This window comes from Chelon labrosus (genome assembly GCF_963514085.1).
Source record: "Chelon labrosus genome assembly, chromosome: 13".
Lineage (NCBI taxonomy): Eukaryota > Metazoa > Chordata > Actinopteri > Mugiliformes > Mugilidae > Chelon > Chelon labrosus.
The window spans coordinates 26,914,868-26,928,343 of NC_140346.1; positions in this window are offsets into that span (position 1 = coordinate 26,914,868).

A 13,476-nucleotide genomic window follows, 5' to 3' on the forward strand; every position below is an offset into this window, starting at 1 on the left:
CCGGTTGGGAATTTCAAAATAAGACACTTTGACTGAACGCCATCCAGTTTGGGCTTCAATGAGGAAGACTTTTTTGAGCCAGAAAAAATACGAGATATTAATCTGCACATTATGAAACTTTCATCTTTTTTTGTGACATTTTCTGAATTTAATTTGACCGGTTTTCCCAGAAAATTAACATCAAACAATGCCTGCCTGGTTTTATACTGAAGGTAAACAATTCAACTTCCGGTGTTACTTTAACTGACTCATGGAGTTGACATATAACCCATTAAACGGCTCTTTAAATGAGTTTGTAATAATTAAACCACCAGAACTGTTCTGATAACAGAGAATGAGCAGTGACTCATGATCAAATTCACCTTTAAAGCCAAGAGAAATTCCTGAGAAACAACACTGGTGGTGGAGCACCTCGGTTTAACCTTTGATCAACAGGTGTGAAACCCTAACAGGTTAAAGGTCAAAGGGTGAGAAATAATATCTGGATGTAGCCTCCAACAGTTTAACCCCCAGGATAAATGTGTCACCATTCTTGAGTGGACCTGTATTTATGATTATGCCACATCCACGTCTAACAAAACACAAATTTAGCTCACTGCTGCGTGCGACTTCTCTTCTCCCAGCTTTGCAAAGCAGCTGCAAGCGAAAGTCGTGTTTTCTGACCACCTGTCAGCTTCTCACAGCCAATTAGAGAATAGTCTTTAGAGGCGATCTCTCGCTGTGACAGACGGCGTGGAGGTGATGAATACTCTGTTCTTTAATTTGATTAGCAGCAGGCAGAAACCCCAGGCCTGCAGCTTCACGGTCCAACAGCCATGAGCAGCACAGACTGAAAACTAGAGAACAGATCAAGTGCATTCAGGTGATGGTTAAACATCTGGAGAGTTGTTGAACCAGGGCAATAAACATCAGATTAAATCGAAACGTGGAGCATCATGCTGTGTAGTTTACTGACATCTCTGAGATTCCTGAAATTAAAATTTTGCAAAAACAACTGCATCTTGAAATATTTTCCGTCGGCTGATGTCATGTAATGTCTGTCTGTGTGGCTCTATCTGGGTCAACAACATTTGCCTTGTTTTCTCCACAGAGCTGTAAACTCTCTGCATTACAAGGGATAATTATGCATTTAAATGGGCCCTCAGATTTTTACTGCTGGCTCAGCCGAGGCCCAGCGGAGCATAAAGTTTGGAGGCACATTCTGTTTTGCCCCAACAGCATTGATGCTGAGGATAATTGCAGCGAACTAATGAGGATTTAACAAACGGAGAATGCGTACGTTGGCTGTTCATCGGGTCAGACTGCAGACACATCTTGTTTACGGCTCCTGAAGGACGCCTGCAAGGCAAATTAAACCCATTCCCTCTTTGCTCATCCACTGGAGCGTGCCCAAAGCATCACACACTAAAACTGCACACAAGCAGAACCTCCAAACAATCTGAGATGTTGGTTTAAGGATTTAGGAGAGGAGAAGCACAAGAGCAAAAGGGTCTCAAGATATCAAAACTGCAGCAGAAATTCATGCAGCGTCATCTGTGTTTTGACTCGCTGTGTGTCTTCAGCACACACACGTGTTCAATCTCAGAGGTTCCTGCAGGATTTCTTTAAAAAAGACTAAAATAAAGCTCGCTCTTTATCTCTCTCGCTCATTGCACAGCTCTCACTCTCTGCGAGTGTTTGAAGCCGAGTGGAATGTGTAAACTAGATAAGAGGAGAATTACTCAAAGTCCGTGAAAGATGTGGTTATATCACACGGCAGAGACTGACTCACAGATATGACATCACCTAAGTAAATCAAGATGTGATCAGCGGGGTGGGTCCACATGAGGATCCACATGAGGACCGCTATCATATATCTCTTTCTGACAGACACACACACTCCAGCAGGCCTCATGGCGGGCCTCCAGGCCTCCAGCCCCCCCCAGGTGTTGCCCCATGCTAAGACCCCCAGAGAGGTTGGTGTTTCTCCAGCGTTGAGGCACAAAGTGTGTGTGTGTGTTGGGTGGAGGGAGCACAACCCAAGCAAGGATCAATGTGAAGTCTGCCAAAGTTACAGATAAACTGAGTAGGAACAAAAAGAGGAAGAAGATGGGATTAACTCTAAAAATATGAATCATTTTAGTTTCTTCTAAGTAGATCGATCACTGACAGAAGGAAGAAGTAGAAGTGTCAGAATTACAGGAACAAGGAAAAAGATTATATATTCTCTCCCTCTCTCTCTCTCTCTCTCTTTGTAACATGGCACCATTGATCCTCTAAACCGACGCTGGCAGCCTGGGCCGACAGCCAGAGCCAGTCGGGCCTCTCTCATTGTAGGAAATTATGCAAGGGGTTCACTCAGCCAGGTGGAATTAATCCGTCCCCGTGAGACATGCAGTTTCACAATAAAAGCGTCTAGATTGAGATGAAATTTTGTTGAATCACCTCCAGTCTCCTTCCCAGAACCATTTCTTGCCTCACTCATATATATCTAAAAAAAAAAAAACACTTCTAAAGTTCATCTTTATTTAGCTGTAGTGAAAATATAGTTTGTGTAAATAGCCTGTACAATGATTGAAAGTGTTTTTTAGCTATTTGTTTTTGCATTTCAGTGAAAAGCCTGAAGCTCTACTACTGACTGTATTTACCAGAGCTCCTTTATGGGAATGTTTTCTTGTCTTATGATCCATTTTGTCTTTCTTAATAGTTTCCTAAACTACTTCACATAAACGCCACCGCCATAAATCCGACTTAAAAATCTTTAAGAGCGTTTTGGCCTCAGCAGTCCTGACCCACATCGTCTAACGACCAGAGTGGCTCCTGGTGAGCGTGGGGTTGCATTTTCATTTCCGTGCAGCCAAAGTCGCAAACGACGTACGACTGAGGCTCAGAGTGACCTCATAGCCAGGAATTCTGGGAATCTGTGAGTAAACGAGCCTCCATGTGTTTCCATTTAGTTTTTCTGTGATTGAAGCAAATGCGAGGAGGAAGAGGGAGAAAGGGAGGAAAAGAAAATGCTGAAAGGGGGAAGAGGAGAGAATAAAGAAAAGAAGAAGAAGAAGAAGTTTCTTCAGATAAGACACAAATTATAAACTTAAAACAAACATTAAAGATAATAGGGTTGATGTGAGAAGCATGAATTTCAAAACTAAAGAGCTATTTGTTGGATCTAATACACCAGATTGACATAATTCAAAGAGACAGCTTTAACCATGATAACAGGCAGATAAAAGGCCGTCAAACCAATATAAGACCTCCAGACTGCAAGTAGCCTCTTTGTGTCTTTAAACAAAGCCTTTAAGAAAGTTAATAAGATGATGTCCACCACTTTGGTCCACACTGTCTTGTATCAGCGACTATGAGAGACGCTGCTGTTACACTTTGTACATTCATTCATGTTCCCCAGATTACTAATAATACAGATTTTAATCTAGTTCTGCAAAAGTTTTCACTTAAAAATGTCTTGATATATATTGAACTGATCGACTTTTTGCAGACATTCATGTTTCCCAGACAATATATTAACTTCTCCAGTCGTTTTAAGGGTACACAAGTGTAGCTCTGTGTGGCACTAATTAGCAAATATTAGCTAAGATGCTAAAGCAAGCCAGAAGTGTGGACATCGTCCTGGAAAACCACATCGTCAGACTGTCGGCTGTTAACTGACGGAAACGAATGATGTTTCTATTTTTAGCTTACAGAAGTAATTTCGTCATCGTTTGTGTGACTGCACCTGAACAATAGACCTTTTTCCTTAAATTCTTTGGTGAGATGGATAAAATTATGAAGATAAAATCTGTGACTCATGAGGGAAAGATTTTTTTTTTTTTGTGCATTTTTTTGCAGCATTGATTTCCAGAGTGCGAGCAGGCGGTGGAAAGCAAAACAATGAATGATGTAAGAGGACCGAGGTCAGAATAACAGAGGACACCGTAAACGTGTCAATCCAGCCTTAAAATATGAACCGCTTCACACAAGTGCTGTTACATAAATAAATTAATGGCTCGCAATCTCCAGTTCACCTTTCTCTCTTGTCACCAGCGCTGCAGAGAGTTATTACATAAAAGCATTTAAGAGGAAAAACAAATAAATGAATGTTTCACAGCTGACTTTCTCTTTCATCAGTGTCCATCTTCTCATCCAGGACTGATCCTCCCTCTTCTATGGCCTCCTTCCGTTCCCACAATCCTCTCCTTCTCCTCTGGCCTCCCCCGTTCCTCCCTCTCTCCCTGCTCTCCTTCCTCTCCTCCCCCCTGCTCTCCTTCTCCGTGTCAAGGCTCGGAGGTCGTCCGGAGGGTCAGAGCCCCCGCCCGCCGGGAACAAACACACCGAAATAGACAGCGGCAGAGAAAGAGAGGAAGGGAAGCGGCCGGATGGTTGCTTTTCTACTTATCGCTGAGCGTGAATGAAACAGGGACACAGTGTGTGAACATTCATTTTGAAACCAAGACATTCAGCTTTGACCTCACTTCTTCAGAAGAAATACACTAATTCAAGTTCCTGCACAGATCATAAGCCAATCTTATCTTAACCAAGCAAAAAGACGGGAAATTGTAGGAAATAATAAGTCTACGGGCAACTGGAGCTAATTGATTAAAACCTTTTATTATATTTTCTACAGAAACAAATGATGAATCTCTGCATCACTGGGACTTTACCGTCCAGCAATCAGCGGAGGCAAAAAACAAACAACATATGTTGATTCTTGATGATTTCATAATGCTAAGCTACGTTAGCTGGCCGCCAGCTGTGGACTCATATTTACTGAACAGATATATGAGAAGCATCTATCTTCTCATCTCACATGGTGCAGGAAAGAAAATAGACAAATCTCCCAAAACGTCAAATGCTTCCTTTAAGACTTGGTTCAAGGGTTAAGGTCAATTAGCCTCATGTTCATGTCAGGGCCAGGGTCTATATATGTGGAGTGTAGAGCAGTTTACAGTACAAACACATGTGTTTACATGTGTGTGACTGACAGACAGAGCAGACCTGGGAACCTCAATGGTTGAAACGCAAGACAAACAAACATCCAGCTCATTCCTTGTTGATGCTGGAAAGCTTCCAGCAGGACTAAGGTGCATGTGTGTGTGTGTGTGTGTGCAGATGGAAGCCTTAAAACTCTTACCAGGGTTTATATCAAACTTAAAACATCAGGACTGAGGAGTGTGTATGTGATTGTGCAACATTAAGAATTGTGAGAAAGTGTGGAAAGAGTGTATCTCCCTCCAACAGAGGGGAGTCCAAAATCCGGTGCCAATGTTTACTGCAGTGGTGAAGTGTGTATGGGTGTGTGTGTGTGTGTGTGTGTGTGTGTTTGGGAACATGCCAGCCATGACCACTTTTAAATCTGTCCCGTGGACTGGTTCGGTCCACAACAGGAAGTTGAGATGTTGATGTTGGAGTCTCTGGGAACAGAGAATACCGAGGCCTGACACACCACCGCAAGTCGTGTGGACGTCATGTTGGAATTGTTCCCCTGAGCTTAATAAAGGCCTCAGTGTCTGAACTGCATCTCAGTTTGAGGCACGTAGATTTGGAGCTCTTGAATTTAGCTGTTTCTCATCACAGCTGCTGCAGAGTCATACAGTAATTATATACCAGAAATATTAGTCCACATTAGTATCAGTGAGCATGTTTTACAGGCGATGTGAGTTTCAAGGCTACTGCATTTTCCATTGGCATGTCACGGCATGCTTTAGTTACGCCAAGACATCCTGGATAACAAGAATAATGCCACGATCATGCCACGTCACAAACACTGCAGGTACAAACAGAGTGGAAACAATGATGTCAGCCACCGAGCTGTAACTCCAAGTCAGAGATGTTGGGAATTTCTGTCCAATCACCACAAGAATTGTAGATCTTTCAAGAGACTGGAGGTCAAAATGGCACCAATAGGTAATATCTACTCTTAGTTTTAACACAAATACAGCTGAATCTGATCAAAATGAATCTGTGTTCAGTTTATATTTAGTTTAATGTTGAACAAATTGTAAGTGGTTGCCATTATTTTACCCAATTAGAGTAGAGAAGTCATGTTCATGGACACTTTGACACATGGAGGCGGGCATCAAACCACTAAACCAAGCCAGAGACAAAACATTACATTCATTCATTCATCTTCTGTAACCACTTGTCCTTTGGAGGGTCGTGGGTGGGCTGGAGCCTATCCTAGCTGTCATCGGGCGAGAGGCGGGGTACACCCTGGACAGGTCTCCAGTCTATCACAGGGCTAACACAGAGAGACACTCACACCTACGGCCAATTTAGAATCACCAGTGAACCTAACCAGCATGGACGGTGGGAGGGAGCTGGAGAACCTGGAGAGAACCCATGCAGGCACAGGGAGAACATGCAAACTGCACACAGAAAGGAACCAGTTGGACCATGGATTAGAACCCAGAACCTTCTTGCTTAGAGGCATCAGTGCTAACTAAAACATCACATGCAAAAGCTAATTTAGATCAGAACAAAACAACTTTCCTGGTTCTTCCTTTATTGCCTATATGATATGGAGACAACATAAACATAAAATATGGCATTACACTATAAATACTAAATTAGGTGACATTTTTTTAAACTTAAGGCTGTAACTCGTGCTCTTGAGTAACAACATCCTCCAAATTATGTGCATATATGTGCAAAATCAAACATACGTGATGCAATGTGGATGCAATGGACAGACGGAGACTAACATATCGGCCTGATTATCTGAAAACCTCCAAGACAGTGAAAAAATGCAAAATTTTAGGGAATCTTGTTCTCCAAAACTCATTTACAGCATCTCAGATTAACAGACTGGTTATCTTAATCTGCAAAACACAACCATCAATGGATTCTCAAGACACAGAGAGACAGAGTTGCACTGAGCATGCTCTGTTGACCGTCCCTGTGTAAATAAACACTATGAAAACAAATTAGCACCGGCGTCACAGCCTAATAAGACCCCCTAAAAATTGCACTCAGATGTTTGATAAACTGGCTTCTAACCAAATAACTACTGAGTGTTTACATATTTTCTTAAAATATACTGGAGGATCTTAGCAAGTCTCAATAACTCAAGATCCCATATTCACACAGGGCTTGAAAGATGATTTAAACAATGAATTTAGGGATGATCATCACTCTGCAGACAGACAGGCTGGCTGGCTGGCTGGCTGGCAGGCTATGGCCCGACTGAGAATATAATGTTCCTTTTTGCCTTTGACAGGAAAGCGCGGCATTGTTTAGTTGTACAAGTGATCCATCAAGGAGGAGGAGGAATGGGACCAATATGGAGCTTGAAGAGGAAAAACAGGAGGAGATATGGAAGGAATTTGTTTTGTTGACAGCGAGGACAGTGACCGTGAAGCAATGAACTACAGTAACCTGAAAGGGAAAGAAAAGAAACTGAGAAAATTAAACAGACTGTGGAGGAAAGTGAATTTAAAGAAAAGAAAGGAGAGGAAAGGACGAGTCTTCCCAGGATGAGATCAGTGATGGCTGAAATTCTTCCAGCAGGGACAGGAAGCAGTGTGTGTGTTTGTGTTCTAGACATTTTTGTCCGTTTCTCTCTTTCCGACACGCCTTCGAAATGATGTCTGAGGCTTCATATTTGGTTTTAGAGTCCGGGTTTTAAGATTTAGGTTCCGGTTTAAGGATGTGAGGGAAGAGGAGTGTCCTCAAAAAGACACAATTAAAAACATTTGACTGTGAGCTCCTCATGGGAACCACACACTTGAGAATCAGACTTTTAGGCTTGACACAGTGGAGGAAAAAAGCAGTTAACCCCGCTCAGAATGTGGACCCTCACACACAAGAACGTAACTGACCACATGTGCTTCAGTATTTCCAACACACAGCCCACAAAAATGTGGGACAAAAATATCCAGAATATTTAAAATGACCAGGATCTCCCCAACAACACCAAGAGCACAGAATGGTAATTAAGTGGGCGTTCACATGGATTCTTTCCAAATGTTCACCAGCTGGTCGCAGACTTTGTCTCTCTCTCGTTTGATGCAGGGAAATTATTTAAACATGTGAGTATTTTAAACTTTTGAGAGTAAACAGGCACAGAAATATTGTAGACTGGAAAACCAAAACTATAAAGTTGTGTGTTTCTGTAATTTCACTACGATGAACCACTGATTTCACACACAGGTGGTCACGTGATCTATTGTTACTATTAAACTAGTTATAGCGGTTTTAAACCTCTTCATTCACTGATTTTGACAAAACTGTTCCTCTATCGTGACTCTCTGTAATCATCTACTTTGTGTTTATAAGTAAAAAAGTCAACCACTGTTTTTATCACCATCATCAGAGAATGGACATGGGCCTTCTGAGAGTGTCTGGCAACAGAATGTCCCACAGATACTTGATCAGTTTGGGATCTAGTGAATTTGGAGGCCAGGTCAACACCTTGTGCTGTTCTTCATGTTTTTTTTTTTTTAGTTGTTCCTAATGTGTTTTTGTGTGTGTGTGTGTCTGTGTCAGGCTGCATCCTGCTGGGGATGGCTGCTGCCATCAAGGAGTGTCATTGCTATGGGGTGGGGGTGCCTGGTCTGGTCTAGGTGGGTGCTACATGTCTAAGTAACATCCACACCATTGATCCAAAAGTTTCCCAGCAGAACACTGAATTGTCCCAACATGGTCAATGTTATTAACTTCTCCTGTCAGTGGTCATAATGTTGTGGCTGATCTGTGTATTTACTGCACTTTATTCGGCTTTGCAAATAAAGTGGCGCATTTGTTTAAATGTATGGTCCCTCCATTTGTGATCGCTCGTTTGCGCCATCACAGATACAGACAGATACGGGCCAGTCTGCTGCTGGTCTGTGCTAGCCACTGATTAAATATACACATTCACATATTTGCTCAGTAACTGCAATGTTAAAATAAAAAAATTAAAAAAATTATCTGGGCTCCTTCGATAAGAGACACTTGGGAGAAATTTGAAACACGAAAAGTCTCTGCATCTCGATCACCAGGCCAGAGTAAAACCTTTTTACTTGCAGAGGGAGTAAATAAGAGACGTGTAACAACGAGTCAGTGTCACTGATGTTGTTGAACATCGGCAGAAATCAAGCACGACAAGGGAGTTTGACTCAGACTCTGTCACAGTCATCATTACAGAAAATGACAAGACGTACATATTTACTGTAAATGAGATGAGGACTGGTGTGTGCACACACACACACACACACACACACACACACACACACACACACACACACACACACACACACACACACACACACACACACACACACACACACACACACACACACACACACAGTCATGCATGCAGACACAGATAGTGAATTGTGCAATGCAGCACTATAGGAACACACACAAAAGCATGTGGCTGCCACAAAGGCCTCTGTCACATGTTGAGCAGATACATACCAACACAGTGATGTCAGTTTGTTCATCTCAACCTCTTGCTGCTGATCTATTCATCGGCCACTCCGCAGCTGAAGGCCACAGTGGACACAGTCGACTCTCTTCTCTGTCCGCGTTGTAGAAACCATTTGTTCTGGATCTTCTGACGTCATGAGGAGCTCTGTAACACTGGCCACCCAGATTTATTTACCCAGATAGGTGGAGTTGTATAATAAGAGAGGACAAGAGAAGAAGTAGCACCAGATGAAGTCCTTCAGGCCAAACAATGGAGTTTCAAACTGTAAGAAAAAATGTTTGTGCTGTGAAGTGATTGATAACGGAACCAGTAAACTCCACCAGTCTGGTGCTCGATGGTGAGCAAATGCAACCCTAAGAGTCAAAATGTGTCTATGCTTACACAGTCATGCTAAAAATCTTTATCTTTCTGTCAAGATAACGGCCAACCCTGAGGTGTCTCTGCAGACAGACTGTCCTGAGGTCACACAGATAAACTACTACTGCAGATAAAATGATATAAAATAGAGCTAATGTTTGCAGATTATCCGCTGAAAGCGCAAGCTGAAAATAGCAAAAGTGTCACACTCAGTTGGAAATTAATTTGCTGCATCCCAGCAGAGGAAGTTTGCCGAGGCATGAGGCCAGGTTTTTGTCCGTTACACTGCAAGAATCCATCCTGGCTTCCCTTCAGGATTCACGACCTTCGCCCCACACGTCAGAGTCCACAGGCGGCGCAGATATCAGCATGAAGGCAATTTATGTTGTATTTTAACGAGGGTGTAATGTTTTTACAACTTAAATAACTAAATAATACCCAGAGGTGCTGGGATTTGAGTACGAATTAAGCCACTATACACATTTTTACCAAATAACATAAATAAATCTGTTCCCTGACTGGTCACAGGATTAAAATTAATATAATTTAAAATACTAATAAGGTTAGATGGCCCGGCACAACACAATCAAGTCATAATAAAATGATGGTGGTGTTTATTCTGTTTGGATCAGCACACAATGTTCCTTCTTGTCGGCTTTGATAAACAAAACATTCCTGAGACAAAGTAAAACCACTTCATATGAGCCTGTGAGCGGACGGTGCCGCAGGTGGATGATGCCGTTTTCTGGCAGTTATGTTCCAATATTATCAGCTTGGCGGTCCTGATATAGTGAGACAAAGACAGAGAAGAAATCCGAGGCAGGAGTTTGTATATTTCTGGCGTTAACAGACGCTCTTATCTGGAGCAGCTCACAACAAGCAACTCACAGAGACAGACAGACAGACTCCCTGACTGGAGAGCGAGGGCGCCGGGGAGAAAAAAAAACTACAGCAAAACAATGTGTTCTTTACATTTATTTGTTTGACGCAGATGACTCATTCTTAACGCAGTCGTATAATTGTTTCTGAGCAAAAATAAAGGGTCTTGAACACTAATTGCCAGTCCTCTGGGTGGAATAAACCTCCTTTATTTCCACAACCTCTGCGCCCTCCTCTCTGTTAAGTGCAGCACGTGGGAACTTTTTGCAGCGTTTATGAAGCAGTGACTCCCAGGATAATGAGACAGACAGACACAAACAAGCAGAGAGAGACGGAAAGCATCTTTAGACCGGAGCCGTTCACACACGGCGCCCCCACAAGTGCACAGACAGGCACTGCAGCGGACAGACCGCCAACGTCCAAATCCCAGCTGAAGTCGTCCCGTAAGAGGATCAGATTTTCTATATATACACTCACCACAGGTAGCTTCCCTGAACTGCAAGCTAAGGAGATTACTCATAAAAAGATACAGGGAGTAGACAATTTCAGTGCCTCAGGGGAGTCCCGGAAAACCCTGGTGAGACTTTACATCATCTCCACCCAGATTTCATAATAGTTATGCCTCATATTGCAAGAAATATGTCATTACTGAATGAGAATCAGAATCAGAGTACTTCATTAATCCTTCAAGGAAATTGTTTTGCAAGAGGTTACGAATAAGTTAAAAAGAGTCTGCGATAAGAGTGTTAAGAGTGACCAACACTCAGCAGAAGGAGTTATAAATATCTGGAAAGTACTCTTCACTGCAGCACCGGTCAAGATGTTTTTCTCAAACAAACAAAATTCATGCATCCAGAACTTTTTGAGTCCACGATAAACAACAGCTGCACTGAAGGTCAAGAGCGGGCGCAGCGTGAAGCCAGAGGGCTGTACCCAATAAACTGGCAGCGGAGTGGATGTGTGTGTTTGTGTGTGTGATAGGAAACCTTTGAGGTGCGGGATGAATGGTTTGTCTTCCTGGAGCCAGCGTTGCAGGATGGGAGGGTGAACAGGAAGTGAATCACTCGAGAATCGTTGCTGACCAGGAAACTGGCTGCGTGCCGCCGAGGTGCTGATCTGAAGCCACGGACGACGAGCCAAACGGGCGACACAGTTCAGTCGAGCCTAGATAGATGAAAGAACAATATCAGAACGACAGGCAGCAGCATGCCTGGTTGTGAAAAATGGATTTGAGGGACTGGGTCAAAAGAGCATTTTCAAATAAATCATCATCTAACTGGAGACAGGCAGGACGACAGAAGAAGAGAAAGACAATTGAAATAGTCACAGGAAACAAAGTGACGCTCAGTGACCACAGTCTCCACCTGTCCTGATTTTATTTAACCCCACCCGTCTGGTTCACTAAGTATCTTAAAATAAATACGACAGAAAAGACAGACAACTGTCAGAATCAAACTGCATATTTCAAGATGACAAGAGAACAAAATCAAACTAAATCATTTTTATTTTGGCCTGAAACTGTGACAGACATGGAAGCTTAGATAACGTGTGGCTGTAATACATGATTCAAACCAGAAAATAAAAAGAAATAAATAAATGCAGAAACATAGTTTTAACTGGTTGATCATGTGTCAACTTTATTTAAATACTTACAACCTCACCTACAGTGTACAGTTAGAAAACGCCACTCCTCCAAAGTCAGGAAGGAAACTGGTCAAATTTACAGAGTGAGAAAAAAAAACATAAAAATAAATCTACAAAACAAAGAACAAATGAACCGTAGCGCTCCTGACAGGCGTTTGAACGGCCTGGCAGAGAGGAGCCAATAGTGAATCCTTTGTTAGTCTGAATCTTCACACATTAAACCAAATGAAGAAACGAGCCTCTCTCCTCGTCCCGTCTCAGAGAGCCTGCATCCCACTGAGGTGAGCGGTAACCACACGTCGTGACATACAAAATGATTCAGTTCAAAAAAGTGAGGAAGTACATTTACCCAAGTATAAAAAAATAAATTAAAATGATCAACATTTATACACAAGACTGTCGACAATGATCCTGAGAGCTGTTGTACAATCTTCTGGAAGTCAAAAACATCGATAAGCTCCTCTACCGCGACTCCACAGTTACTCTAACGACTGCTTTTCATCGCCCTGATTCAGACGCTGCCACTCGCTCCTCGCTCCAACTGTTTATGGTGAATGGCAGAAACAAGGAATGGAAGTTCTGGAGATAACTGATCCTACATGTAGATCCATACTGGAAGTGGACATGTCACCGATAAGCGTGCACGTTTTCTACTGTACGTTTGTGGGAGGTCATGAGATTGACAGCGGAGGTAATAACTGCACAGATCAACTAATGGCTCAAACAATAAGTGAATATTAGGTCCAAGTGTAGTTTCTGATTGTCACAATGCCACCAACCACTTGAGGCAAAAGCTTCGAGAATGATGCTGCTCTCAGAAATCTGCAGGATTTCTGCCTCTTTCCATACTTAACAAATTAATAAAACAAAATAACTACAAAGCCAACTACAAAAGCTAACATCTAGATGAAAAGATTGAAGTATTAGCCAACCTAAGCTGTTCCTGCAACACTAATGACTCTATATATAACCAACAGGCACCAAGAATGGACCACCTGAGTGGGATGTGATCTGACTGAGCAGCTAACTTCCACTTCCATTAATGAGCTAGATGCTCTCCGGTTTCACAAAATGATAAAAGTAAATGTTCACTTGAGTGTTTTCTCCGTGTAGCAACAGGACTGCTAAAGGCAAAAATTGTGTAATGGGGTTTGGGGGAGGGAACAGCAGGGGCGTAGTGGTTATGGTGACGGCGCTGAAAGGTCACAGGT